Raw genomic sequence first — 6,000 nt, 5'->3', positions numbered from 1 at the left:
ATTACGTCATCACACTGACTTTTGAAAACCTCTTTAAAGTTAGATTTGTCAGTTGCAGAATCACAGATATGCATGTAGCAAATGTTGGACTATTTGCTGCCACTATTATCGGTGTATAAATACAAAAATGCCAGCACTCCTGCTTGTTATCTGAAAATAGGTGACTTTCATTGTTTCCCTACATAGTGTTTACAAATTTGCCGAAGACACATATCTTCATGAGTTCAAGTATACAAATCTAAATTCGGCGCTATGGGCAAGATTTCTTTTCCTCCTTTGCTTCTGGGATGATTTCTCCTTCGTAGTTTTATATAAATATTTGAGGGCATCAGCACACACTTGTCCTATGCAAAGAGGAGATATAAACTGCCTCAGATTCACTGAGCTGAAGCTGAGAAATTGAAGAAATTGCATCTTTCATACATCCTTGCAGCCACCTGCTTCTCCCCATTTTGAGGCTGGTGCAAGTTCTGTTTCTTTAATGTGGGAAGGCAGGCCTGGCGGCACTAAGGCTTTATGCAGCTCGGTGCCTTTTTCACTTCAAAATCTAAATCATGCAGACTTTAAAGAGTGGGCAGAAAATCAGGATGAAATAATGACCAAAATTTCATGGAGGCAAAAACTGTCTACACTGCACATCTAAAAATAGGATGCTCTTCGTCTATGATGTATCATACTGAAAACTTCTCGGCATGTTCAGTGATCAGGGCTTTTTAATCAAACTTGTAGGTGAGTTATTATGCTTTTCCTGGACCTGTATTTCAACAACAGTAAAAGGGTATTAACAGATGAGAACATAGTGGCTCTACTCTCTGTGTTCTTCTGCGTGCCTGTGCGTTGAAAGAAAGCTCTGACTCAAAGAGGTCAGCCGTATAACACAAGGACAATCTTCACTCTCCTCCCACAGAAAGAAGTCGACAATCACCAGATGGCATCAGGTCAGGAATCCAGGGAGTGTATTTAAATAAAAGAGGAAGAGGCAGACACTTGGTTTAATTTTTATTGGTTATTGCTGGCTGCTTTTCCTCTGAACTACCTTTAACAAAATCGATGCAAAAATCAAAAGATAAATTCAACAGACGCAGTCTTTATACTTTAGAAGCTTGAAATCTATTTCATTAAACATGGGAGTTTACATATTTTCCATTGTAAAGAAATCAATACCTAAAATCCCTTATTTAAGTTCTTAACTTTAAAAATTGGTCCATATTATTATTTACCTATTAATGGACTCTTTCAGGTGGGGGCAAACTTATACCAAAATACCTTCCAGATAGACCATTGTGTTAAATGTATAACAACGCAAATGTTTTTAAAATGTTTTAAAAATAAAAAAAGAATAACATATAAACAAAATTCTGAATGAGGGTAAACTTTCTAAATTTAGAAGCCCCCCCCCCAAAAAACAAGTCCCCTTAGTCCATAGCTTCCTGAACATATTAGCTTTGCTGATGGGAGTGATATCCCAGACAATTTTTTTGTGATAGGGTCAGAGGCCAATATGCAAAACATTTCAGGCTCCTTTTCCTTCTGCGGTGAATTCTGGAAGACACTCTTCTTTCTATCTTTCAGACAACTAATTCATTCTTTAAAAAAACAACACTTCACTGAGGTATAATTGCTGTCACAGAGAACTGCACATACACAGTGTGTACAGTTGGGTGAGTTTGGGCATATAAACACCCATGATACCATCCCCACAATCACGGTAATAGACACCTCGCAGTTTTCTTGTGTCTCTTTTTTTGTTGTTGTGGTGTTTGGGTTTTGGTTTGTGGTAAGAACACTTAGCATGAGCACTCCCCTCTTAGCAAATTCTGAAGTGCACATTACCATATTGCTAACTATAGGCCCTGTGCTGTACCGCGGATATCTCAAACTTACTCATCCAGCATAGCTGAAACTTTATACCCAGCGAACAACTCGGTTTCCCCAAGCCCTGGCCCCTGGCAACTACTGTTGTATTTAAGGCTTCTGTAAGTTTGACTCTTTGAGATACCTCCTATACATATAGTATTTTTCCTGTGACTGGCTTATTTTACTTAGTTAAGGTGGGTTTTATGTATTAATAGGGTTGGCTTAACTTTGTATTTCATAGGAATTTATTTTATCTCATTTTACTTCCTTCTGTATGGCTGACCAAGAGAATGAGAGCTTAGATGTGTTTACCAGTGTGAATGGACCATCAGCCTCCACCATCCACTGCTCATCCATTCTTTTGCAAGATCAACCAGGCAATTTGCAAAATGGATGTGAAAGGTCTCCTGGAGTGAGTTGTTTCTAAATGTCTTTGGGTAGATGGGTGTATAATCTATATAATCTGAGACTCAGAATAGCTTTCCTGTAGCAGGCACGTAGTGAGGAGGAGAAAGCAATCCTGGCTGATGTTGGCTATAAAATGTAAATGTTGTATTTTATTAGGGGAACTGTTAATTTTATGATAGCAACTCTCGACTGTTTATAAGATGAAAAACTTATACGAGAATTTGTAATGATTTCACACCCCAGTTTGATGCCCTGGCAGATGTTATAGCAGCATTCTACAAGGTTAGAGCGGAACCAGGTTGGAGTGTGCATCCCCAATGAACCACCGGCCCAAAGCAGCTGTTTCAGAGACCTGTCTGAACCTGCGTCCTAAAATGGATGTTATGGGAAAGAACTTTCTCCAATATAGTAAGTACGTGCTTTCCCCTTTTAAAAAATTAAATAAAGCAATGAAAGAAATCACAGATAAAAATGTTGATGCTTGAAAATTCCATATACCCAAGAAGAATACAGCCCAATTTAAAAAGCAAATCAACTGGAAAGATATTTACAAATATTTCATATATAGGGTTAATGTATTTGATAAAGAAGACTTATTATAGGTCAATAAATCAATACAAATGATAAAATGTCAAGTGAGAAGCACACAAAGGACCTGAGTCTGAACCTAAATACTACAAAGTAAGACACACAGCTCTATAACACATATGTGAAAATATTATCCCCCACAATGAGACCATGCAATTTCAAACAAAGTGGCATTTCTTTCCTTACTAAACTTGCAATGATAATTTTTAAAATCATAATACTTGGTCCTCAAGATAAGCATTTCCTGGGGTACTTGTTAAAAATATAAATTCATAGAAACCAATCCAGACCCACCAGAGCAGAGTCCCAGTGGATGAACCCAGGAAGCAAGTTAATTGGCTTGCAGTAGGACCTGGGAGTCCGCAATTTCCCATCCCCACCCTATCCTTAGGTGATCTTAAGGCAAACTTGAAAATACTACCCTAAGCAGTGGTTTTCAACCATGGCTGGACTACTGAATCATCTGGGGAAATGTAAGAAATACAGATACTTGGGTCCTACCCTCAGAAATTATGATTTAATCCTTGTGGGTTCTATTTGGATATTTAAAAAAATTTTAAACTCTATAGGTAAGTCTAAAATGCGGTCAAAGTTGAGGATGCCTGCTCTAGAGGACATGATAAATTGGTATTCACATGCTTTTCAAATGGGAGTGAAGATTGGTACAACCCTTTTTACAAACAATTTGCCTGTGTGTTGCTTTTTAAAAAAATAGTATCATTTTCAGTAATATTGCAATTTTGTAAATTTCTGATCCTTGTTACCTAAATAGAGAAGACATTTGTGAACAAAAATTACATACAATGTAATTGATTCAATAACTATTTGAGAGTAACGTAACTGCCCAGCTACAGAGTAGTTGTTTAATAAACAATGGTATGTTCACATAATAAAGTGCTATCCACTCATTAAAAATGTGCAAATAATAAGCTTTTAATGTCACGGGAAAATACAGGGCTAAAGGGGAAAAGTTAGGTATAAATTGTATTTACTGCCTGGTCAAGGCTAAGTTAAAATAAGCGTAGTAAAAAGACAGGAAGAAAATGTTCTAAATTACTAAGGGTGGCTATCTTTGAGTTATGGGGAGATGAATGACTTTTGGGGGTTATCTTCTAACTTCTGAATTTTAGAATATAATATTTCTATTAGATGTAATTTAAAATGTTTAGAATTTTTATTGTGGTAAAATATACATAACATAAAACTTACCATTTTAACAATTTTCAAGTGTACATCTCAGTCTTATTAAATATATTCACATTGTTGTACAAACATCACCACCATCCATCTTCAGGACTTTTTCTTTTTCCCCAACTGAAATTTTGTACTCCTTAAACAATAACTCCCCATTACTTCCCTCCCCACTTGCTAGTAACCACTATTCGACTTTTTCTCTCTATAAAGTTGACTATTCTAGGTATCTAATATAAATGGAATCATACGATATTTGTCCTTTTGTGTCTGGCTTATTTCATCTGGCATAATTTCTTCAAGGTTCATCCATGTTGTAGCATGTACCAGAATTTCATTGTTTTTTTGTATGTATATACCACTTTTTTTTTAAATCCCTTCATCCATTGATGGATATTTGGGTTGTTTCTACCTTTTGGCTATTGAGAATAACGCTGCTATGACCACTGGTATACAAATACCTGTTCAAGTCCCTGCCTTCAATTTTGGGGGCATAGACCTAGACATGGAATTGCTGGAACATATGGCAATTCTGCGTTAAAGTGTTTGAGAAACTGCCATACTGTTTTCCACAGAAGTTGCACCATTTTACATTCCCACCAGCAATTCACAAGGGTTCTAATTCCTCCACATCCTTACAATTCTTTTACTTAAAAAGGTCAATCACTTCATATGGAAACCTTTCTAAAATGTATCACTCATTTCCATCCTTCAAAAGGGAAATATTGAACAGAATTGAACCTTTTCTTGTAGTGATTTATACACATTGATGCCCCCTCAGAAGCTACTGCAATATACCTTCGAGATCTTGCTCTGTGCTAGACGCTGTTCTCGGTTCTTTCCAAAGATGAGACACAATTCTTCCAGAATCCTGAAAAGTATCAGCTCCATTTCACAGATAAATAAATGAGGTACACAGAGGTAAAGGAATTTCTCCACGATCACTCAGCTAGTTAGTGACGTTGGCAGGATCCAAAGTCCTTGCCTTTAGACAATTAGGAGACTCCTAGCCACCCGAGAACATTTGTCTCTATATTAAATGTCTCCAAACTAATACTGTACACTCATAGAAAATTTGTTTGTGTTGTTTAATGTTTTATTTTGTTTTTCTTTCTGGTATTAGTCCTTGTGGTTGTAAGAGTACTTACCTCTAGTTGTCTTCTCCTCTCTACCCACATGCTGATACTGACATCCTGTCATTAAGAAAACAGATGAAGAAAGAGTTAAGGAGAGCCTGGGTTGCCCAGTCAGTTAAGCATCAGCCTTTGGCTTGGGTCAGGATTCCAGGGTTCTGGGATGAGCCCTGCATTGGGCCCCCTGCTCACCTGGGAGCCTGCTTCTCCCTCCCTGCTCCCCCTGCTTGTGCTTTCTCTCTCTGTCAAGTAAATAAATAAAATCCTTTAAGAAAAAGGAAGGAAGGGAGGGAGGGAGGGAGAGTTAAAACAAAGCGCGAAGTGCACAGGTTTGAGAGGGAATTTGGGGGTGATTCTAAGGGTAAAAATACATGACTTTAGGTATTTGGCTCTCATAATGTCTATGCTGGTGGTGTGAAGATATATTTTGCTTATTTCTGGCTTGCTTCTTGTCTGCTGTTATGAATGAACATGAGTGCTTATTCTTATTCCTCATATAATGTAGTTTATGTTTTAAAAAACCTTGCCCCCAAACAACAAATATCCTGTGTCTGATATTTTCTGCTGAAAAATGTCTACTTAATATTTTCATAATACACACAAATAGAGAACAAAGGAAAAGGCTTTTGACATTGAAAGTGTCTGGTCCTATAACAAGACAATTCAATCTGTAGGTCCAATGACTACTGATTATAGATGCCCATCAATATCAGCCTAGAATATTTTTGTGGAACTTACTATATGCCACAGATATGTTTTCTGGAAAGAATAAACAATTGTTTCTTTCCTTGTATAACATGTATATCGTGAAATGCTGAGCATT

This window comes from Ursus arctos, unplaced genomic scaffold, assembly GCF_023065955.2.
Source record: "Ursus arctos isolate Adak ecotype North America unplaced genomic scaffold, UrsArc2.0 scaffold_1, whole genome shotgun sequence".
NCBI classification, from domain to species: Eukaryota; Metazoa; Chordata; class Mammalia; order Carnivora; family Ursidae; genus Ursus; species Ursus arctos.
The sequence above is the reverse complement of the archived record's forward strand: the minus strand, read 5'-3'. Positions refer to the sequence as shown.